Below are 25,112 nucleotides of genomic sequence, written 5' to 3' on the forward strand. Positions count from 1 at the left end.
CATTTCTGAAAAAGGAGAACTTATCCTGAAAAGGAGAATTAGTATCTTTGTCATCCTTTTTTTCTGGGGATTGGGACACACATGTTAAAGTGACATTGAATAAAATGGATGACCCACCATAATCATTTGGCACAAGAAGAGCACATCCTGTTTACCTAGAACATTTCATCTGGTTTTGTAAAATCTACAAGTAACAGTGAGCCAGTATATCTGCCATGAAATCAGCAGTGTGGCATTGCCATTGTCGGGAACTGGACAACTGCATTCTCACATGCAGGTGTGAGATGGGTCTGTCCCTGTCATAGGCAGCAGCAGCCAGAATCTTAACACAAGTTGCTCGTGTGCTCACAGCTGCTGGCGCTTCCAGCCCCAACTTCTCCGGCACACGAACAGGGCTTGCTTCTGCTTCTCCATGTAGCTACTTTATCCCTTACAGTTAGGACTCAGTGGTTTGCAACCCTAGCTATATAAAAGAATCACTTTGGAGATTAAAACACACACACACGTGCACACACACACACACACACAAACAGACAACATGCCTCTTGCCCAGAGATTCTAATTTAGTTGCCCCAGAGATATGTCTAGGCATTGCTTTCCTTGTGATACTAATGGACAACAGGTGTTGGAATCTGCTAAAATCTGGTCCAGGCAATAGCTTGATCTATCTATAGGATCCTGGCAAAACTGGGAATCTGTGTTGCTACAAAGCAGACAGAACCCATCCAAATCATGTTAATTATTCCACAAGCCTTCTAGCCTCACATTACTACCCAAAAATGGGGTTGGGAAGCCAGAGACCTGGGTTTTTTTTTTTCTTATCTTGTGCCCCCAAAAGATCCAGTGTGTGATGCAGGCAGACCACTTGGTGTCTGAGTCTTTCATTTTTGTGTTTCATAAAAAGAGATGGGACATCTGCTTCCCCTGTGATGGGGTGAAAGAAGGGGCAGTCTCTGCATGGGGCTAGCGCCAGGCAGTATGGTCAAGTGATTAAATGGATTAGCCACACCCAGGAGAGGGATCCGGGTAGGCAAATTTAACAGGATGCTCAAGAAGCACTATAGAATGTCCAAAATTGGCAGGGCCAAGTGACCTTCTAATTGGGATAGCAAAACCTTGGACAGGACAAGAAAATACCAAATAACAACTGAAAGTATCTTGTGATTATTCTTGGATTTGACATTGCTCATTTGCAACTTCTTTCCAGACCCCCCCTCCATGACCCATATCAACTTGTTCATAATGATTTTTTCTTTTTTACTTGTAACATTGTATACTGGAGAAAATAAAAGGTCATTCTTTTACAGAAGGGTGAAAGAGGTAAAAACTGAACTTATCTGTTTAAAAAATTTATTATCCATTAAATTAAAAGTGAATCTCTCCCACTCTCATCCTATCTTCCCTGGACCAACCACTTGATCTAACTGGCTTTTAGCTAGCTAGCTGGCTAGCCATTCATCCATCTATCCAATTCGTTCTCCTTTCCTTTCCTCTCCTCTCCTCTCCTCTCCTCTCCTCTCCTCTCCTCTCCTCTCCTCTCCTCTCCTCTCCTCTCTTCTTCTTTTTTTCCAAAACAAGGTTGCTTTTGATGGCCATTAGGAGGGAAGGCCAGACCTCCAGTTGGAAAATCTAGAGTTTAGTCTGTAGGAAGCTATTATTAATATTATTTGCCGAAGCCAAAATCAACACAAAAGTAATAATGATAAAAATGAATAAAACTGCTTTGGACTTTTCTAAGTGATAAAAGAGCTGTTCAAAAAAAAAAAAAAAGAGGGAACCCTGGGTGGCGCAGCGGCTTAGCACCTGCCTTTGGCCCAGGGCGCGATCCTGGAGACCCTGAATCGAATCCCACGTCGGGCTCCCGGTGCATGGAGCCTGCTTCTCCCTCTGCCTATGTCTCTGCCTCTCTCTCTCTCTCTGTGTGACTATCATAAATAAATAAAATTTAAAAATAAATAAATAAATAAAAATAATAAAATAAAACATAAAAAAAAGAGCTGTTCACATACACACACACACACACCCCCCTCCCCCCATGTATCAATTTATATTTTGGTGAGAGAAGGTGCTGTTAAAGATCGATAAATGAATCTGACAATGGTGATTTATTGCACTCTGTGCCTTGGCTTGTCCTCAGAGCTGAGAAGACAGAAATAACTGGTACGATGCATAGCACATTATTGATGGGATAATTGGGGAGAGGAGAAGAAAAGAGTGGGTAATGGAGGGTGTTAGAGATATTCTAGTACAGTAGGAATATCTTCATGTGCTACTGGTACAATTCAGACATGAAAGACCAAAGCCATGAGCCCTTTATGAAAGGAAGAACTGAGTGCCAGTGAAGTGGCACAGCCTGGCTTTCTACAAAGCTTAAGAAAACATGGTTTAAGCAAGCCACACATCAGAGAGCCTTCCTCCTTCTAGAATGCACAAGACAAGTCTACTCAGTTCCTAAAGCCAGCACTTTTCTTGACTTCCTTCCCAGCACTGACTGTAAACCCTTTCCCCTGGGTTATGGGGGAGAGGTGACAGTTTAACATTTCGGAGATCACTCCTTGTCTGGAGGACTGCCTGGGAGCTGAGAGAATACTCGGTGCTGCTCCTAATAAACATGGTGTAGCTTCTTGCTTTGTCAGCACAACTGCCACATGGCTGCCTGGCCATGGAAACACTCATGACAGCATTGATGAATTCTCTGGTCTTTATAGTATTTTCTGGCTCAGGGATGGGAAAATTCCAAGAAAGAAAGGAAAGAAAGGAAAGAAAGAAAGAAAGAAAGAAAGAAAGAAAGAAAGAAAGAAAGAAAGAAAGAAAAAGAAAGAGAGAAAGAAAGAAGAAAGAAAGAAGAAAGAAAGAAAGAAAGAAAGAAAGAAAGAAAGAAAGAAAGAAAGAAAAAGAAAGAAAGACAAAAGGAAAGCTCTCTTTATTATAGAGAAAACCCTTAAAAGATACCAGCTGGTTGAATGATGCACAATCTCCCTAAACACAGTCTCATCAATTTGGCCAACAGCCTGCACAATGCTCTTGACCAAATATGCTTTACTCTGGCAACATCCATGTTAGAGCTACACAAAAGATGACCAGGCAAAGAGGATAATAACTGGACGATGTCTTAAAAGGAGGGTCGAAGTGACTGAGGTGCCACTGAGGTCTTGCTACAGAGGGAGGAGAAGAACAGCAGGAGAATACGCGTACCTGTCCAGCACCGCCGTCCCCAGGCTGGCTTCTGCTCTGATCAGACGACTAAAACCATCCAGGTTTCCACTATGAGGCCATTTGCCCCGCAGTCTTCAAGGAAACCTACACCCGATGAAGGCAAAGCCGAGCAGGATTCATTGTGAGGGCTCGGGCAGGACTGGCAGCTGGGTGCCGAGCTCGGCCTCCCCTCTCTCCCGCGCCTCCCCTGCCCGTGGTGCTCCTCCAAGCCTCACAGCGCCATCCGTGAGAGGCTCGCTGCTGTTTGAAAAACAAGAAGTGATTTCCTGGTCCTCTTCCCCGGATGGCGTGTGCGATTTCCCTTACGCCCATGGGAAGTCCTTCAGATCCTTCTTATCTAGAAACCTCTCCACCGAGTGGCCAGACTTGTTTGGCCAATGCCCCTAGTCCTGGCTTTGCTTTCACCAAAGAAAAAATCAGAAAAATGAAACTAAAGCAACCCCCAAATGGGTTAGAGCTAAGATGTAGGATGCCTTGTTTAAACCTTCGAACGATGTTCTCTAAATTAGATTGTGTTCTCAGAGTGGAAGGAAAACAAAATTATTGATGAGTCCTTGTGTCTCACAGTGTCAAGAAGTCAGAGAATTAAAAAAACAATTCCTAGAGTATGAAAAGACCTAAAGCTGCCATTAGCCTTAGCCCTAGACTTCAGAGAGAGAGAGAGAGAGAGAGAGAGCTGTACTTCCAATCTGCCACATGAAGGGGACAGCTGGTTCTCTCAGATTTCCAGGAAAACTCTATGGATATTTATGTGACAAATGCTGTGATGCTTAAAATACCATCTTGATAACAGCACTAATATTTAAAGATAAGAAGATGCATGGAAAAGGGCCAGTTGGTGGATTGCATTCAGGTCATTGGCTTTTGTTTTTGTTTTTGTTTTTTTAATAATTAATTTATTTGACAGAGAGAGAACACAAACAGGGGGAGTAGCAGGCAGAGGGAGAGGGAGAAACAGACTCCCTGCTGAGCAGGGAGACTGACACGGGGCTCAAACCCTGGGATAATGACCTGAGCTGAAGGCAGATGCCTAACCAGCTGAGCCACCCAGGGGCCTCAGGTCATGGGTTTAAAGACAAATTATGATCAGAGGTGTTGACCTGGAAGTGACCTCCCCATCCTCATTTTAGAAGTTAGGAAACCAAGACCCATGGAGAAACAGTGACTTGCCCAAGGTCAGAACACAGATGACAAGCAATAGATGCCCATTCACCTGTTCTTATACATGAGTGTGGGGAATGTTGTTTGATTTCCTACTCTGCACTGCGACCTGTGGAGAGAGGCTAGTGAACGAGGCCTGGACCCCAGGAATCTGCATTGTAAATTAAGTCTCCAGTTTGAGTCTGATGCATGTAGTCTCCAAACTGTTTAGAGAGACCCTTGTGATGTCACACCAAGGACTCTGGTGTCGAACTGTAGGGATTCAAACGATAGTCCCACAGGTTTCTATTTCTGTGGCCTTTCACACATTACAGGACTCCACGGAGACTGGGTTTTGTTTTGTGTGATAGTGGATAACGGTACCACTGAGTTCACAGGCTCGAGTGTGAGCCTGGCAGAGAGGAGGAGCTCTCTGGGGACCTGGGCTCTCATTCTACAAGCTCATACTCTTTTCCTGTTCCACCCCCAACTTTCTCTCCTTTTTGCCCACCTTCCCATCTGCTCAAAGACATCACCCTTAGACATGCTGACAACTACCAGTGGTACTCAGGCTTAAGACAAAAATGAAGAATTTTGACAAAAAAGAGGATGAATTTCAAGGAGGACATGGGCAGTGATGAGCACTGGGGGCTACGTGGACACACTGAGTCACTATATTGTACCTTTCAAACTAATATCACCCTGTATGTTAACTAGCTGGAATTTAAATAGAAACTTTAAAAAAAATAAGGAAATATAGGCCATCCCAATCAGGTGGTGACTCTCACTTGGAAAAATGAACAAAGGAGGATGAACCTCCACAATGTCATTCTGCTTCTCGGCACTGGTTCTCAACTGTATTCTCTAGTCCACTCCATGTCGTTGTTAGGACTTGGTTGGACAGTTTGGTAGTCAGGGCCCCACAAAGAAAATATGGAGTCAGGATGGCTAAAATAAAACAGCACTGACATCCTGTTTTGCAGCCCAGACAGGACCGCACTAGCATTCTGTTTCGCAGGCTTTGCAGAAACGACTTCTGCAAAATGTCCTAAAATAAGACAGTAAACCACAAAGCATTTGTCAATATCCTGGTCAAGGGGCAGTTAAGACCTAAGCCCCGTGATGTCAACAACAACAAAAAAACATCAGCACATGGACAGCAACCTAGTAGGTAGACAGATATATGACCAAAGATCTGATGGGCATGACTTGGCAACCCTGATGGTTTACGATAGTTCTGCAAAAGAGCTCATAGAAATCCCTAACTCCCAGGAGGCAACTTTCTCAGGGACCCCCTCTCTCTCTGGGAGTGTAATATTATTGCTCAATAAACTTTGCTTTGCTGCCCACCACTCTTGGTCTGGTCTACCCCTTCATTCTTTGAAGCGGGGTGACCAAGAACCACGGGCACTAAAGGGAGAGAAATCCTGAAGTATCATCATTGGGAGATTTGGTGTTTGCCCATCCCAGCTGACTCTCCAGGTCCTCCTTGCCGCAAGCCCAAGTGTGGCTGGGGAGCTCAGGGAAGGGAACTTGCTCCCTAAGGCCAGGAGTGCATCGTGATTGGTCTAAAGCACACTGGTCTCATTCTCCTGGCTAGGCAGCGGAGCTTGCTTGGACATGAGGCCAGTCGTGGATGCACATTACCTCTGGATTTACCATTAGGGGCACAATAAAAATCCTTATTATGTAAACCAGTTCCAGTTGGGTTTTCTGTTATTTGTAGCTAAAAGCTAAAAATAGTTAATGTGGTGAATCACCATGAAGAATACATCTTTCGAGTCTATATAAAATACTATTCTTGCCCTAAAAAAATATTAGGAAGAGCATTAAAGCACATACTCACAGAGCCGGATGGCTTCAATTGTATTCCAAAATATTCCAAATTAATTTCCCGTGTTAGGTATTTGAGGTATTAACTTTTTCTCTAGGAGATGGGCAAAGATACCCCAGATTCTTTCTTATACTAAAAAATCTATAATATTAAATATAAGTAGTGGAAGAGCACCCCAGTCTTGAAAACCCAGAGTAGCCTGGGGATGAGAGTATGGACTCCAGATCTGCCCACTAGTGGCTCTGTGGAAACTCAACAGGTTATTTAATCCTTCTGTGCCTCAGTTTCCTCACTTGCAAAATCAGAGTAACAATAGCTCCTACCTCAGGTTTGCGGTGAAGATTAAAATACTTGTAGTAGTGCCTGGCATGTAGGGAGCAGGTGTAAGTGTTGGCTGTTGTTATCTCTGCCAGAAAGAACCTTTTGCAGTCATAATAGCTACCTGTATGGATTTGATAGTGTCTCCGCCTTTGCTTTCTGCTAGGTTTGCCTATAGCTCAGCAGAGATTGGCCCTTTAAAGAAGCCTTTGAAATATATCTTGTCTTTGTCATGAGATGTGTTCCTTTGGGAGTAACTTGAGTGCATGGGGATAAACGTAGATAAATGACACTGGCTATGTTGGGGAGGAATGAAATAAAACCAGAGGACACTGGACATGAATGTGGTAGTAAGGGACACTAAAAGAATTTTGCTGGCTAACCGCTGTGGAAAGTAACTGTGGGACAGAACTACATGCCCAGTGGCCGGTTAGCCCACTCTAGGAGAAAGGGAAATTTCCAGACCTCAGTACTCACAAAAAAAGTAACAGTGTTGGGGAGCTTGACATCCAAGTCTTTTTGTTACTCTTTTTGTAAATACCAAGGTCTGGCCTGAAGAAACATCCTGCCTTCCAAGCAGCTCTGAGCTCCGGGGGTAAATGCTTCTTCTAAAAAGCTCTGAGATTTCCTGCTTGGGTTGGGTTGTGGGTGGGCTGTGGGTGCAGCTGGCTCTCTGACCTGGAATGGGGTGTTGCCAAGGTGGCTGTCCCTTCACTTCCCTGAGGACCAATTCCTCTCTCACCCACAGGCCGGTTTGTTGCTAGGAACATTCTGTGCTTGTCCACTCACTTTACAATGAAAACAAAGACAAATAAAAAATGGAACCACCATATGGTCTCGGCTGCAACCCAGGATTAGCTGCTGATGGGGAGACTTTGCCCTGTCGCGGCTAAGGTGTCAAGCAGCTGTGACAGAGGTACCTCTCCTGCATTCTAAGATGCTGGAGTCCATGGCAAGTCAAACCCAAGCCTCTTCCAGCAGGCTGTGGTGGTGTAGCCAGAGTAAGTAATTCACCAGTCATGTTAAATGTGTTTGTAGGCATGACATTTCCCTTAGGACTTGAGGGTATGACCTCATTCTGTACAGAGCTGTTTTCTCAGACACAAAGGTTGGCACCAAATTAACACGTATTTCCAGCATGCTCCAGGCTGCTTCATGGCCCAACCCTTCCCTCTTGCTCAACTAGGTAATTGTTAGTCTCCTTTTAAGTCATAGATGTTATTTCTTCCAAGGAGCCTCCTCCACTCCCTCCCAGCCTGAGACAAGTGTTCCTTCCCCCCAGACCCATAATTCCAGGTACATGTCTTTTTGCAGTTACCACATTGCATCTGAATGATTATTTTAATGCATTGATTGTAAGCAGCTGGAGGCAGGGACTAGTCTTATTTATCATATGCCCAGCAACTAGTATCCTGCTGGCACATAGTAGGTGATCAATAAAAGCGGAAAGAAAATGAAACTGCTCCATCTCATCCATTGCTGGTCCTCCCTCTTAACATTGGCGTGTCCCATGGCTCAGTCCTTGCAACTCTTTGCTAACACTTATTTCCCAGGTGGGCTCCAGCACGGTTTAAATCTTTGTGCTGATAACTTCCAACTGCACATCTCTATCACAGACCTCGCTCCTGAATTCCTGACCCATATATATCCAACTGCCTACTTGATATCTCTACTTGGATATTCAGGAGGCTCTCAAACTGAACATGACCGAAACTAAAGTCCTGATCTGCTCCCCCTCCAACAGTCTCTCTCATCTTAGTAAAGGGCATAGCCATCCTTCCCAGTGGCCCAGACCACAACTCTAAAAGTCACCCTCGAGCTCTCCCTCGCATAGTCTGTCATTTGTCATCAAATCCTATCATCTCTACCTTCCAAATATATGCATTTCTTACCCCTTCCACCATCATCATTCTCATCAAGCCATCATTATCTCTTGACTGCATTACTATCATGGCCTCTAGTTGGTCTCTGTGCAACACTACGGTCAGAATGGCCCTCATAAAGAGGACACTATGTGATGTCCACCTCTACTCAGCCTTCCTGTGCTCTCATCAGTCATAGTTGAAGTGAAAATCTCTTCAATGGTCTGTAATGCCTACACCCCTGGGCACTGCTTCTTCCTTTGATTCCTCTCCTACTTCTCTCTCTGCTCATTCCTATGGCTTCAGGCGTGCTGGCCTCCTTGCAAGCCAGGCACAACTCCACCTCAGAGTCTTTGCATTTACTGTGCTCTCTGTCTGGAATGCTGTTTTCCCAGAGAGCCTTTTGTATCTCTCCCTCCTTTGTCCAGACAACACTTTCTAACTGAGGCCTTTGCTGACTGCCATATTTAGCATTTCCTAATCCCTCTTCCCTGATTAATTTTTTTCCCATTTCACATATCACCTCTCGTGCACTCTAATGTATCTGTTTGGTTTATTGTCTGTTTCCCCTTCCATCCGCATTACTAGCATGTCAGCTCCTTTAGGGCAGGGAGGCTTATTTTGTTCACTAAAGAAGAGTATTTGAGAGTGTAACACACAAACTTACGAATGCCAATGCTACAGTAGGAGTATATACACAGCACAAGGATGTACATAATGGTTCAACTCGCAAAACCTTCCCACCTCCACATCTTGGCAGGGTAAGTCCTGTTTTTTTAAACCCACAACCAAATGCTGGTAACCCTTTTGACCCCCTGTGGCCCAGGGTCAGCTCTCTTTTGGTGTTTCTCTAACAAGGCCAGGAAAATTCCCCCCGGCACTGACCTGTCCTTATGCAAGGAAGGAACCAACAAATAATTGAGCAGTTTTATAGTATACAAATGGTCTTTTTCTTATCGTTTGTGTGTATATCTTGGCAGCGTCTCTGCTCATTGGAGCTGGTCATATTTATACTCAGCTGGGGCCTCTCAGGTTTGATCTGTACTTGCTATTACTGGGCCCATTCCACCAACAGACAGTTATCATACCTGCTCTGTGTATATATCTTCCAGATAGTTATATTACTTTGCTTTGGAAGATCCCAAAGCTTCCATCTTTTGAACCAATTGAATGCAGTTGACAGACCCATTGTACTCGCCTTTTTATGCTTCTGTCAGAAATCCAAAGCCCACTCCAAATGGAATCTTGTTTTGGACTCCACGCCCACCATTATCTCCCTAATTTTCCCAGAAGAGAGAAGGACAGCACACAGGGGAAATGAAGGCAGATTTAGGACACGGCTCCATGGAGGTGTCACCAACAGTCCTCTTTGGACCTTTATTGACCTTTCCTTGGGCAGGGTTGACCATCAACGGCTGTGAGCCATCCTCAGCCTTCAGCTTCCACCTTCAGTTCTCACAGGTGATGTGCTATGCCTGCAGCATGACATTTGTCAGCCACACCCTGCAGCTGTGATGCACATGAAGTCAGTTATCGATGGACCAAATGTGTCACTGACTCCTCCTCCTTCAGTCCTTCCCCTAATGCTTCTGATGGCTTTAAGGGGAAGAGCAGGTTATTTGAGGACTTGTGTATTCCTTCTTATCTTAGTCTTGGAAGAAATCTATTTGGAAGGAAGCTGCGTTTCCTCTAAAGTGCATATACTCTTCTGTCCATGCACACTGGGTGGCCACTCCTGTTCTAATCTCTGATCCTTTCTTGTGCATCTGATCTACATCAGCAGATATGGTATATCTCAGGTAACAGAGAGCCTCATCTGCAAACATGTGGCAGCCCCGAGTTTGGACTTGTAAAAACTCTGTCTCCGTAAGGGCAACTCCCATCCAGATTCCATGGCTCTCTACTGTTTTCAGGGCCTCTACACTGGGACAACTGCATGGTATGGGCAGGGTGTTTATCCCTGTACCTAATGGCAGGATGGAGTAATGATTTCTGAGTAGAGAAAAAAGACAGTATTAAACCTATGTTAAATTTATAGACTTTTCTTCATGATGCCTGGTTCACGACTTACTTATTAGCACCTGAGATGATGCTCTAAGTCATAAATTAGCCCAATCTTTCCAGCACCTGTATTCTTTCATGGAAGAAAGTTAAACAATTCTTTCTAACATGTTGGGATGCAGCTGAACTGAAAATGTAGTGAATGAATGGCACCATGATGGTCTGAAAAATATGGGGATAAGGGGACATTGGTAATATAGGCTGTCACCTTTGTGGCAGGATTTGTGAAACAACAGAAAACCTACATCCATTTGCCCCTAATTCCTAAAATTACACTTTTGGAGACAAATTACTTTAAGTGAAGGAACAGTCCTACTCTGACATAAGTACCTTTGAAAAGTTGATATATTGCCCATTTCCCGTGAGTTGTACAGAAGCATGACTTAGTTTAAGTCATCAAAGAAGCATTTATATGAAGAGAGTCAGGACAACAGAAGGGCGATGAGGCTAGAGAGAAGTGGGGAATATGGGGGTAGTATTTCAGAGAGCTGTTCTTATCTGTGTCTGAGAGCAAACTTAGAGCTCATGGACAACATCCTGCTAACTATTGGTGGAATTGCTACAGTCCACATAGCCTGGCAGTCTCATTATTTATGTTACTTTGCTCACTTCTCAAAATGATCATTTCATACCTTCTCTTCTCTCCTCACTCTTTGCAGTAGCCTTGCCTCACCCTTCATTGAGAAAACAGAATCGATCCAATGGAAATGCTAATTCTCCTACATACAAATTTTCACCCTGTCTTGCACTTGCTCTTCGTCCCTCCCTCTGGTTTCAGAAGATGTGTCTCCGCTTCTCCTGCTGGCTACCTCTTCCTCTACTTGGCTCTGGGTCCAATTTCCTCTTACTTTCTCAGCACTGGGTCAGTCCCAGCAGCACACAAACATGCTCCTTCCTCTTTAAAGGTCTTGCTTTAACATATGTTCTCTCTCTCTCTCTCTCTGTCTCCATTGACTGAAGTATTTTCCTGCTCCCCCTTACAGCAAAGCTGGAGCAAAAAGCCGAATACATAGATTTTTTTTGTCTCCACATTCTCACCCTCTTCTCTGGTCCCAAAGCCAGTCAGATCAGTCTTCCTCCCCTGGGACAGCCGACCTTTTACAATGTGGAGGTTAGGGGGGCCCTGCCCTTCTGCTCAGATGAAATCCACACATAACTTTTAACTCCCCCTCTCCTAAATTAACCACTGGTAGTCTACTCTTGACTAGAAGCCTTACCAATTGTATAAACAGTCTATTACTACGTGTTATGTATGTTATATGTATTTTTTTTTTAAATTTTTTTTAAATTTTATTTATTTATGATAGTCACATAGAGAGAGAGAGAGAGGCAGAGACATAGGCAGAGGGAGAAGCAGGCTCCATGCACCGGGAGCCTGACGTGGGATTCGATCCGGGGTCTCCAGGATCGCACCCTGGGCCAAAGGCAGGCGCCAAACCGCTGCGCCACCCAGGGATCCCTGTTATATGTATTATGTGCTATATTCTTACTATAAAGTAAGCTAGAGAAAAGAAAATGTTATTAAGAAAATCATATGGGGAAGAAAATATATTTGCAGTAATGTACCATATTTCTAGAAAAACATCCATGTATAAATGTACAGTTCAAATCCATGTTGTTGGAGGGTCAGCTGTACTGCACAAAGAGACTTTCATGGTGCTCACCATGGCTTCCATGTTGCCGTAGTCAATGGTCCATTCACTGACCCTGAAGCACTATTTGACTGACTTGGCTGCTTCCTCCTTGAAATCCCATATTCTTCTGGCTTCCATGGCACCCACTCTTCTAATGTTCTCCTATACCCCTCAACCTGGTTCCTCCTATCAATCTCCTTCATGACCTTTCTCTATATGATCTTTAAAAGATGGTGTGTCTCACGTTTAGTCCAGGATCCAACTGTCCTTTCTCACCTATGCTTTCTTCCAGGGTGACATCTGGCTCCATACCCAGAAGACCATTCATGGACAAGAGCAAAATAAAGATATTTTTAGACATAAAGACTGAAAAAATTTGTATCCCACTGACTCTGGCTGAAAGCACTAGTAAAATAGGGTAAAAATAGTCCTGTGCCATGGACTCCTTTGGCCATCTAGTGAAGACTATCGATCCTTCTCAGAATTATGTTTTTAAATACATAAAACAAAGCATGCAGGATTAAAGGAAAATAATTAACCTTGCAATCTGGTTATCAAAATATTAAAACATAATGTGGCTTAGTAATATATTTACTTCTTTGTTAATGCATTCAATTAAAAGAGTTAAACAAGCAGGTTTAGTAACTACACAATTTTAAATAGTAATAATAATAAACTGGAGTTTGAGAATCTGCAACCTGTAATGTGATATGAAAATATCTGGGATTTCTATTGGTGACAAAGTCATAGGGACAGCTGATGCTGTGATGGTTTGTTGCCTATATTCCTAATTAAAGGATGTCCTTTTCACTCATATGTGGAATGTAAGAAATAGTGAAAGGGATTATAAGGGAAATGACGGGGAATGAGTGGGAAAAATTAGAGAGGGAGACAAACCTTGAGAAACTCCTAACTCTGGGAAACAAACAAAGGGTTGTGGAAGGGGAGGTGGGTGGGGAGATGGGGTAGCTGGGTGATGGACACTTGATGGGATGAGCACTTGGGTGTTATACTATATATTGGCAAATTGAATTTAAATGAAAAAATAAAAGAAGTCCTAAATTATAATCGGGGGTTAGTGAAAATAAAAGCATTTTCTCATTCAAATTCGTGGACTCTCTAAATTTTATTCATATAGCATCCATAAGCCTAGGTTAGGGATGTATTTAAGAAAATAGGAAATTGAGCACTCAAGAACTGAACGTCTAAAAACTATTTTTATACTATTAGTTTTAAAAACTATTAGTTAGGGGTGCCTGGGTGGCTCATTTTGTTAAGCATCCAACTCTTGATTGTGTTTCAGGTCATGATCTCAGGGTTGTAGGATGGAGTCCCACATCAGTCTTCACACTGAGCATGGAACCTGTTTAAGACTCTCTCTCTCCCTCTGTCCCTTCCCTTACTTGGGCATCCTCTCTCTCTCAAAAAAAAAAAAAAAAGTTATAAATGAGTAACTTGCAAATGAGATTATAAAGGAAAATAAGAACTAAAATACTAGGTAATGTGAAAGGGAACGTAATAGGTGCTCAATTAATACTTGTTTAATGAATAAATGGGTCAAACAGAGACTGGTTTTATCCTTGTCTGTTTTTCAGCTGGCTAGATACATACCATCAGGGGAATCCAGTATTTGCAAAAGCAAGGTCACAGCATGGTTTTGCTAATACACTGTGCACAGTAATGCTACATGACCTCCTGCTTGTTAATAAGATTACAGGAGCCCCCCTCCATGGAAGGGAACATACTCCACCATCTTAGCCAAACAGTAGAAGTAATTTCTGATATGGAGCTAGAAGTCCCTGGCACATAACCGATGCTCAATAAAATTGCCAAGACTTGCAATATGGAGGTAACACTAGTAGGCCAATGTCAGCTCTGGTCAAACAGAGAAGGCGACTGTAGTAAAACTGCCACCCCTGCAAGTACAAATCTCACCTCCTCCAGAGTCACTGCTCTTGGTTCTTGCATCACATCTAACAGTTATGTCCCTGGACTAACACTTCTCTCAAGTCTTCAAAAGAATAATGCATTCTTTATAAATGCCCTTTCAAGAATACATAATATGTCAGGCACAATGACAGTGTTTGCTTGAGAACGAAATCAGAAAGACTGGCTGACGCCTATGTCTAGGAAGAACAACAAAGTTTCTAAAATTCAGCCCTGCTGAGCAGAAGCATAAAATCGGGGACAGCAGTGGTAAGAATGGAAAATGAAGCATAAATGAACATTAATCAAAACTTCTTAAGTTAAACTCCTTGGGGAAAGCAAGAATGTGCCTTTTAAAAGCATAGCGATGTGGAATGCTGAAAAGGACAGAGCTCAACACAGAGCTCTGGGGAACCCAAATACTCCATCGTTCACAGTATCTTGTTAGACCAAGATACTTGTTTGTCTTAATGTTGGGAAAGCATTCTTTGTTCACTTTGAGTGGCTTACATGTAGATTTATTGAATTCCCCATCTCCCCAGATCTAAGTCATGGATATGGCATCACTTTGGCACCCTGTTTACTCACTGATCTGTTTCTATTTCATATCATTATGGCAAACTCAGAGTCTGTCTAGGCGTCTAGTCAGCCTGGTAATTGAGGTGGTGAATCCAAAGGCAAGGTGCTCTGGATTCTAGCCTATACTTTTTGAGTTTTTCAGAAATAGATGGGTAAGAGACTAGGGGAAAGGTGTTCATAGTGGTTGCTACCTCCCTTTGAAACAGCCTACCATCGGGTATCCTGGCACCCTGTCTCATGGAAGTTGCTCATCCCTCCGTAGCTCTAATAGCCCATACCAGGGTAACCAGAGATCCAGGTTTCTAGGTTCAAGACCTATCCTAACTGCATTCATTGCCTTCTACAAATTAAAGTCTGCCTCTAGGGACCACTAGATTATTTTTAGATGTGCTACATAGCACACAGAACACAGCTACATAGATAGCAACAATTACATGATTATTCCAGGCCCACACCCCTTAAGCTTGCCTCATTTGACCTGGAACATTAACAGAGGGAAAACCATGTATTATTTTTAGTTTTTTCCTGAGTTCCTCTAATGTTATTCAACTTTCCATTTTATTTTGGGCCATCAAGATCTGGCCTTTGTGCTTTACGTGGCAATATGTGTACACACTTAGGGTGTCCTTCTGTCCAGGATTGTTTATTTAAACCTGCTGAGCTCTCACTAAATATGGCCACTCTTATGAATGACCTCTGGCCCTTGAGTCACTTACTAATAAGTCAGCAATGCTCTCATATCATCCCTTCTTCAGTGCCAGAATCGCCTTCTACACTGGGTGCCTGCCCACAGGTTATTTATGAGCACTAATAGCAATAGCATTTGAGTATACTTCTAGTTTTAAAATGAAATATTCTACGTTTAAAATGAAATTTTCCAGGAACCAAGAAATGACTTAAAGAAGAGAATTGGTTGCCTAAGCCCAGTAAAACACACACACACACACACACACACACGTATACCATTACCACACACACACTCCTATTTCTCTACATTGCAAAATCAGAATGAAGAAAGTGGCTGTCAGTGCAGGGAATTCTGGACCATGGAGACTTCTTGTATATTTGACATCTGCACCCGATCTCTTACTAATTCCTCCCTCTTTTATATGAAAACATTATTGTCAGTAATAATTCTTATTTTCTTGATTAAGTCATTCAGATTCAAAACAACTAAAAAAGAAAACAGTTAATTTTAAAATATTAAAAATCAATAAAATATTTAAGGTGGAACTAAATTTTGTGTCTGCCAAAAGAAAAGAGTATCATTTGCAGGTCAGGTCGTACTCTCCTTTACTGTTATAAATTTTATTTATTTATTTAAAAATTTTTTATTTATTTTATTTTATTTTTAAAGATTTTATTTATTTATTCATGAGAGACAGAGAGAGATAGAGAGAGGCAGAGACACAGGCAGAAGGAGAAGCAGAAAGGAAGCCTGACGTGGGACTCGATCCGCGGTCTCCAGGATCACACCCTGGCTGAAGGCAGTGCTAAACCACTGAACCACCCGGGGCCGCCCTATTTTAAAAATTTTAAAAGAGATTTATTTATTATTTATTTGAGAGACAGACAGCAAGCGAGCACATGAGTAGTTAGAGGAAGAGAAACCCAAGCAGGTTACTCGCAGAGCATAGAGCTCGATATGGGGCTCCATCCCAGAACCTTGAGATCATGACCTGAGCTGAAATCCAAGAGTTGGATGCTTAAGGGATTGAGCCACCCAGGCACGCCTTCACCATTTTAAATTTTAAACACAAATAAAACTCCATTGTGGTCCCATAGAATAACAGAATTGAAGCAATTCCCATTCAGCTTGTCTATGCAACCACCATGTTAAATTTATTTATTTTTAATATATGTTCAAATGCGGGGACATATCATGCCCAAGGGCTACAGACCCTTCAAATAAGCTCAGACACTTACAAGGAACTTATTCTAGAAATAAGCACGTGTAGCTGAGTCCCTTTGTGTCAGGAGTCACTATATAACTGAGAGTTTTCTAAATTAACTTCTGTATAGAATACAATCTTTATTTAAAACTAGGGAATAAAAGTATGATAATTAGGACCTTATATTACTGAAGTTCACAAGTGATGGCACCCATTGTTTAGAACTTTAAAAAAAAATCTTGTACAAAAGATTTTTTAGGAAGAATATTTTGTCTCCGACAGTGTTTGGAAAGGTTATCTTGTGGTGATAATTTTTTAAAGGCTTTTTTTGTTTATGTTATTATTGATTTTGAATTCTCTACAGATTGTGTACCACCTTATTGCCTGTGACTAAGGAGTCCTCTCCCCACATCCTGCCCTCAGGGCCACCAAACCCAGAGGATCTCTTCTTGCAAGCTCCTCACACGAGTGTACGAGTGTACGAGTGTACGAGTGTACGAGACTTTGGTGTCAGAGGGCTGCTCATGCTCTCTTCCTTCACTAGCCTCATCTGTTTTAACTGGGAGCAGTCCTTCAGGGTTACAGACCAAACGGGATGGAGGAAGCCACTAGCACAGAGAAGTGGAGGAGAGCTGAAGAAGGACTCACTAAGACCTTTCCCATCTGCCCTGAGGGAAGCTGACCTTGCCTTCCCCTCCCCCACCCCACCAGGCCCCCACCTGCTCCTCACTTCAGCTCCATCTGGAGACCTCTCCCTGGCCAGAGGAAGGAAGCCAAAAAATTCTTCATTCTCAATACAGTTCTGAGCCCCGCAGGCCATCTGAAAAAAAAAGTGTGGAGTGTGGCTCTGACCAAGGGTCAGAAGGGAAACCAGCTTCAGCTCCACTTGACTTGAAGGAAGGAAGCAGGAAGTCCTGCTTGGGGCAGGGGGTGAAGCCATCCTCTGGGCCTGGCTGTCCTATTACCTCCTGACCCTCTCTCTAATCAAGAGCACGAGGGAATGGCTCCAGCACAGAAAGCAGAGCCTCTGTGGCTCTTTCCACTTTGCACTCTCAAGATTAAATACTGCATCTTGCACAAGAAATGACCCTTCTGGTTACTACTAAGTGGTTTATACCACGTCAGTGAGTCAAGGCCCCAATGAGCCTCCACAACTCTGTGGGGTGGGAGAGCAATTGTCCCATTTCACAGACAGGAAACTCAATCACAGAGCTGATTTGGGGAGGATGGAACCCAGACCTGCCTCATGTCCAAGGTCCTGTGTCCTGCCCAGGGTGGGGATGACTGGGGACCATCCCTCTCAGGACTCTAGTATCTGTGGATCCCAGGACACTACCTTCAGACCATGGTATTTGTGCGGCTGGATGGACAGCACTGGGGTCCATCTACTGGATGGACGTAGAGCATGATTTTAGAAATGTATAATGTGAACTTCTGGATAACTCAATTGTATATGTGTATGATCAGATGCCAGGTATCCTCTTGTTTTTTTCTTCCAGGTCTGTCTGTTGTACCTGCCCTCTCAGAATATCCCTTCTTGTGAAAGCATTATGAGCAAGGGTGTATTTAAATATGGTAACAGTGATGGTGTGTGGATTTGCATCACACACTCTATGTAATTGCTCAAATCCTCTTTTTCATGTGTTTCTTCTTCTAAGCTATGCATCATTCATTCATTCAGCAAATATTTATGAAACTGATGCTCCAGACACTAACCTAGACCCTGGAGATAAGCAGTAACTAAAACAGCTGTCGCCTATGAGCTTGCATTCTAGTTGGGGAAGCATGCTGGTGAGCCTCCAGCCCTTCTCTCCCCCTGCTCTGTGCCCAGGAGGACGACCCCACATCCTGCAGTGCCTTGTCATCTTGGAGGGCAATGGGAAGGACAGGAAGGTGGGAGATCCCAGTAGGAGACTGCAAGATGGAAAGAAAGGGGAGCCAGGTATTTGCTTCCTCCCGGCACGCTGCGGTTTTGGCAGTGGCTGTGTTCCTCTACCCTCAGTCCAATTCTGAGGAACTCCCTCTACCCTGGCTACAGATCTTGCCAGGCTCCTCTGACACCCCAAAGTCAACCTTCTTGCCCCTATGTGCCCTGGGGGAGGCAATCAAGGACATCTTGATGCCTGCTAGTGCCCTGTTGACTTAACTTCTCCAGTTTTTCAGTTAGCCTTTGGCACTGTTATTTCTTTCCTGCCAGTAATATAGCCAATAAATAAATAGGCTATATATCAGTTGAGCACAAATGCTATGTAGCAACATAAAGCAGAGTAAGGGCAATAAAGTGTGTGTGTGTGTGTGTGTGTGTGTGTGTGTGTGTATTTTTTTATCTGTAGGTATGGGAGTCTTGCTTTACTAGGTCAGCTGACTGCTCAAGCTCCAGCTGTCTGGATTGAGTGCAGGTAGGGGTTGGAACCGAGGTAGCTCAAAGGTGAGGGGGTACAGCAGGAAAGGGGAGGGCACTGCTTGCCCGAGAGCTTGTGGGGGCTCAGAGCAACTAAGCAGACAAACAAATTGATATATTTGGGGGACTTCAATTTAAAATTCCTATGTGGAAATCAAATAAATGAGAAGAAAGAGAAAGTTAATACAAATTCATTGTTTCTCGGGCTCAATGAAAGTCATTTTCTGCTTATTTCCTTTTTATATAATAACTGTTCATTTCAATTACCTTTTGGTAACTTTCCTTTGAACTCATTGTTTCAAAACTCAAAAATGACTTTCAGTAAATGCTGAATTTTGTTGTAAGAATATGGAATACAAAGCTTCACTAATTAATTTCACTGGTAAACTAAGAGGCAAAATTGAGTAGTATGGAAAAAAATCCTACAATGTATAGTTAGCCCATTTCTTCACTATGAAACAGAGACTGTTAATAGAATTGAATCTGCTTTGGAGCGATGAAGATATCCAGATGCTCCGAAATATTCAGAATGGTGTTTGCATGTTAATACTACAGATAGAGGAATTTAAGCTGGATTGGTAATCAAACCCTCACAGAAACTTGCTTTCTTGTGATTTGTATTTATTTTTGCTCCTGGGAGCCTCACTTTGATTCATCACTCGTGTTAATAATTGTTAATTTGGCTACTTGCTATTTTTCACATCAACCTTTTTCTTCTCCATCTTTGGTGTGAAAAACTTAGTTTGTGACCATGATATTAAAAAAGGTAGATTGGGGCTCCTACATGGTTCAGTGGTTGAGCATCTGCCTTTGGCTCAGGGCGTAGTCCCGGGTTCCTGGGATTGAGTCCCTCGTCAGGTTCCCTGCCTGGAGCCTGCTTCTCCCTTTGTCAATGTCTCTGCCTCTCTCTCTGTGTCTCTCATGTCTCTCATTTTTATTTATTTAAATAAAATCTTTTAGAGAATAGATAAATAAAAATAAAAAGGTAGGATTTTTTTTTTTGGTAAACAAAGGGAAACTTTAAGCTTCCAGGATCTTTTCTTCTCCATCCACCCTTTCACTCCTCCTTTGTTTGAGGCGATTTAGGGTTTCCTAGCCTCATCCTGCCTTATCTATCAAGGAGGAAATAACAACCTTTGGGATATATGTTGGCTTTAGCCAGCTGGCCACACTCAAAAGACACCAGTCACCTATTTCCACATTCACAGCCCATTCCATAGACTCAGATTCAAACTGTTTTAAAGGGTCGAGAAACTTGCTCAAAAGTGGAGACTCTAAACCCCTCCAAAGGGGCAAACCCTTTACTGAAGTGTTTGCTTTGGGCAACAAGTGACTTCCTGCTTTGCAAACAGAAGTTTCAAAGGGTTGATTTTTGAAATTCCAAAGAAACTTACAAGTCACCATATTTTGACCACTTATAGATCAAAATCAATCAGAATATTGGGAATATTTGGATTAAATTTTCTTCAACTTCAGAAATATTCAGAAGTTAAAGGAGCATTAGAGCAAAGAAGGTAAGAGATTTAGTAATTCTTTCTTGCAGGAACTTCCAAATTTTAATGCAGCTTAAGAATCACACAAAACAGATGAACATAAGGAAGGAGAAGGAAAAATAAAGTAAAATGAAACCAGACAGGGAGATGAATCACTAAGAGACTCTTAACTCTAGGGAACAAGCTGAGGGTTGCTGGAAGGGAGGGGGTGGGGGGATGGGGAACTGGGTGATGGGCATTAAGGAGGGCACGGGATGGAATGGGCACTGGGTGTTACATGCAACTGATGAATCCCTAAACTCTACCTCTGAAACTAATAATACACTATATGTTAACTAAATTGAATTTAAATATTTTTTTAAAAGAGTCACACAAATAATTTGGTTTAAGTTCTTGGCTGTATGATCAGAGATTCTGTTCTGAGGGACCACAGACCAGCAACACAAACATCACCTGGGAATGTGTTAGAAATATCAATTCTTGAGACCACTCAGACCTCTAGATTCTAACATTCTTGAGGTTGGGCCCAGTGATTAGTGTTTGAACAAGCTCTCCAGAGGTGATTCTGAGGCACACCGAAGTTTTAATAACCACTGAGTAGAGCATGACTTTTTTTTCTTAGTGGTTCTCACTTGGAGGAAAATACTGTTGCCTGGTCCCCAGATGGAGGCCTGTCGAATCAAAAGCTCCTTGTCTGTTAAGAGAAACACTGACAGATAAGGGAGCTGCTGGCTTCGTTCATGGAGAGTTTCTCCTTTCCTCAAAACGACATAGTCACCTTCAGCTAAAACCTTTCATCATTAGGGCTACACATCCATCTTCACCTCCCTCTGCCATTTTGTCCTTTTCTTCCTCTCTCCCCTGAAACCCCCTCGGTGTCCTGCAAGCAGTGTGTTCTCCAGCCTCCCCCCAGAACTGCCTCCTTCTTCCATTTTCACTTGTCCAAGTCCCGATGTCCTTCAAGGTCTGAGTCAAAGTCATTCCTTGCAAGAGGCTGCCTCTGACTCCCTCTAGTTATGTGTACACCTCTGCCCTGGTTTCTGTCAAAGCCCTTACTGAACTGCACAAGAATTGTCTATTGGTGGGCTCATCCACCGTCCTGTGAGCCCCCTTTACCCGACTCTAACCCCCAAGACAGGACCTTGTCTGTCTACTGTTGAGTGCCTGGCACCTAACACAGTGTTGGGCATGGAGGAGGCTAGGGCTCAATGTTTGGTATGAGTGAATCGTCGAGGTGGTGCATGACCAGAGGTGCCTTAAGAGGTTAAGTCCAAGTTCTACCACTTACTAGCCATGTAAATTCAGGCGAATTATTTAATCTCTCTGTTCCTTAGTAGTTGGTGTCGATGATACTTTTGTTGTTATTCTTAATCGCTCTCTCTGGAGGAGAACCAACTCTGCCACAGGGTTTATGCTGAGTGCTTTTTAAGAAATTGTTCACACACTATGTCATTTAATTTTCACAACAATCTATGAACTACTTAGCTATTCCCATCTGAGAGAGGGAGGCTTAGAACAGTCAGTCAGTTGCCAAGCCTTGTATATAAACTATAGACAGTGGAGAGGGAACAAACGGAAGAATTTGAGGCAGTATCTGAACCCCAAACCCAGGACCTGTCATGACACTATACTGTGCTCTAAGACAAGTTGCCAAGACATAAACAAACCAAGAGTTAAACACAGGATGAAAAAAAAAAAAAAAACACAGGATGGTGTAAGGGATGGTACAAAGCAGTATATGATTCTCCTCCAAACTGTGGCTCAGGGAAGAGGTTACAACTTTGGCAGGAAGATCCCTGCAAAGATGAGCCCAGATGGTAAGACTATTAACCTACCCAGAGGAATGCAGGGAGGGGCCCCTTAAACCAGCAGTGTAAACACTTTTCTAAACACAAGCTGGCAGGTATTTTCTAAATATTGTGACTTACACACAACTCGAGGTGCATCAGACCTTGGAAGCACCATCTCTCATGATACTTGAAAAGTGTGGACGTTGTAGACTCCCCCTCCCCCTCCCCCCCAACCTGCCCTCACACACAGGTGGGACTAGGTCCCGGGTAGAGCCTGGCAATCTGCATTTTGACCAGTGCTCCAGTCAGCTGATCTGCTGGCAATGTCCAGTTGTCTTGTACTCATGTTTTACGTATGTCAGCATAAAAACCCAAAATAGAGATTTTAAAGGGATGAGAGTCTTCAAAGTAAAGAGCAGTCCATCTAAGCCCTCCTCCTGGCCCCATGGGAGATGCAGAGCAGTGTGAGCCTCAGGTACTGTCCTCGAAGCCCTGTTGTGCCCTGCACGCTCCCAGGGGGCAGCAGGTCAGGTGGATTCTGCACTGACTCAGGGCTCAGGCTCATTCCCCTGCGGCCTCCTCAGCTCTCCTGAAGTCAACTTTGCAAATCAATCACTGGCCTCTAGTGACCTGCAGGTACATTGTGTGCAAGGCCAGCTTCCCGGTGAAGTGGCGACCTTGACAAATGATCAGTTCTGGTCCAACAGGCCTCCCCCACCACTTCAGGTGCATGAAAATACAGTGTCATTCATGACACATTCAGGAATTCTCCCTGACTGGCAATTGAAATTCAACGTGAAGTCCAAGCTGTCATTTCAACAAAACACCAATAGGCAGTGTTAAGAACTGGGATTTCAATTTTTGGAAAAGGCGAAGTATTGTTTAAAAATAGCTTAGCTATGTGCACAGCTTAGTTTTACAAAATATATTAAAGTCAGGGGCATCTGTGGGGCTCAGTCAATTGAGTGTCTGACTCTTCATTTTGGCTCAGGTCATGACCTTGGGGTCCTAGGATGAAGACCAGCATTAGGCTCCATGCTCAAAGGCGAGTCTGTTCAAGATTCTCTCTCTCTCTTTCTTTCTGTCCCTCCCCTCATCTCTCCTCTCTCTCTCTCTCTCAAATAAGTAAATAAATAAATCTTTAAAAAATAATATTAAAATTAAAGCTTACTAATACATCCATTGCAAAACAATGCAGATGTCATCCAAGTTCAGGGATTGGTTTACCAAAATGTCGGTGAAAGGGTGCTTTTGCATTTCCAATTCCTTACAAAACATTTATTGAAAACCTGCTGTGCCAGGTACCACACCAGGGGCTAGGAATAAAAATATGAATAAGATGGCATCCCTGCTGCCTGGGAAAACGTGCACATGAACAATGGCTGTGAATACAAACTTGTATGTATGTATGTCAACTCTAAGAGGCTTGGGAAATTGCTGAGAAGAGCTAGAAGAGAGGTGAGTTCTGCACATGGATGGGGGGCCCTCAAAAGGAAGTTGCTGGGGGGCATTGAAAATGGGCTCTGGGGGACACCTGGGTGGCTCAGCGATTGAGCTTTTGCCTTTGGCCCAGGGTATGATCCCGGAGTACTGGGATCGAGTTCCACATCAGGCTGCCTGCATGGAGCCTGCTTCTCTCTCTGCTTGTGTCTCTGCCTCTCTCTCTGTGTTTGAATAAATAAATAAAATCTTTTTTAAAAAGAAAGAAAATGAGCTCTGGAAGACACGATCGTTTACTTGACAGAGAAAGGAAGAAAGAGGACTCTAGACAAAGGAATGGAGTACAGTGGGGAGGTGGTGCAGATGGAGAGAAGGTGGTCCAGATCACAGCCACCGGGAAGGTGAGGGCACAGCAGATGGAAAGGACCTACAAAGAAAACTGGGAAAGCTCAGTGAGAAAAACACAAGGGAGACTGTGGGTCCCAGCAGGCGGGGACCAGACTGGGGTGGCAGTCATCAGCAACAGGTGCTGTGGGCAGTGAAATGAGATAGAGGTTCAGGGACAGTAGAGGTCAGAGATAATCTGGGCAAGAGCAATCGCCAGCGTGTATGGGGGAGGGCAGATGGGAAGACAGAGCACAGTGGTTAGCAGGGTGAGTGGTTGGTGATACCTCGAAGACAGGCACAACCAAAATGCTTCAAAAATTTATTTGGCAAGAGAAAAAGGAAGATGGAGGAACAATATGGGGTTGGGGAAGATTTGCTGTTCCTACTGTTTTGAAATGAGAAAGACCTGAGTGGAATTCAATGATAATCAGATAGAGCCAATCAGAGAGGAAAGTAGTGAGGCCTTGGGGGGGTGGGGTGGAGGGGGAGAGGGAGGAAGGGAGAGCTGAGCTCTGGATGCAGGGAAAGGTCATCTCTGGAGACAGGAAGGGAGGAGGAAGAAATGGTGTTGAAGCTGATCCTTGCATGGAGTTGGTGGTGAGAAAGCAAGGGAGTCACTTCCTCTGCGAAGGCAATGCTGTCTCCTGGGAGTGGTGTTTGTGTGTGTGTATGTGTGTGTGTGTATGTGTGTGTGTGTCTATGCACATATATATATATATATATCTGTGTGCACTCATGCACTTGCCCATGCTAGTGCTTGGAGATTTGTGGACAGTGGAAACACTGTGAAAATGTCTCTGGGGATACTTAGAGTCCCCAGCTGGGTAAGGGTTTGCGTATCTCTTTGGATTGTCCCAGACTTAGACTACACAGTTATCCTCACTTGTATCCTCACTTATAACTCATGAGTGTGTGTGTCTGTATATATGTGTACACGTCATTACTCTTGATGTTTCTTGTAGGCAAAACTTCTGCTTTCCCCTGGGGCCTGGTAGAGTTTCGGTATGCAGCATAGGGGCAGTAAACTACTTGGTTGACTGGAAAATCTTCAACTCATGGTGTCCCATGTTAGGCAATAAGAGGGTCCTAAATGAGAACAGCAACTGTCATTCTCGGAGGGTTCCGTCCTGGGGACAGGG

The 25,112-nt window shown here is 43.5% G+C and overlaps 1 protein-coding gene across 11 annotated transcripts in view; it reads right to left on the reverse strand.

Annotated features, from left to right (window-relative positions):
- Positions 1-25,112, reverse strand: part of ADGRF5 (adhesion G protein-coupled receptor F5) — a 102,550-nt gene that overhangs the window by 69,019 nt on the left and 8,419 nt on the right. For 5 of the 11 annotated variants that reach the window (XM_025418969.3, XM_025418966.3, XM_025418968.3 and 2 more), the window contains exon 1: positions 3,196-3,936. The exons of the other annotated variants lie outside the window; for them this stretch is intronic. The gene's annotated coding sequence lies outside the window, so the exon portion shown is untranslated. Of the gene's footprint in view, positions 1-3,195; positions 3,937-25,112 lie in introns of those variants that run through there. 11 annotated transcript variants of the gene reach the window in all.

The sequence above is a fragment of the Canis lupus genome, chromosome 12 (assembly GCF_003254725.2).
Source record: "Canis lupus dingo isolate Sandy chromosome 12, ASM325472v2, whole genome shotgun sequence".
NCBI classification, from domain to species: domain Eukaryota; kingdom Metazoa; phylum Chordata; class Mammalia; order Carnivora; family Canidae; genus Canis; species Canis lupus.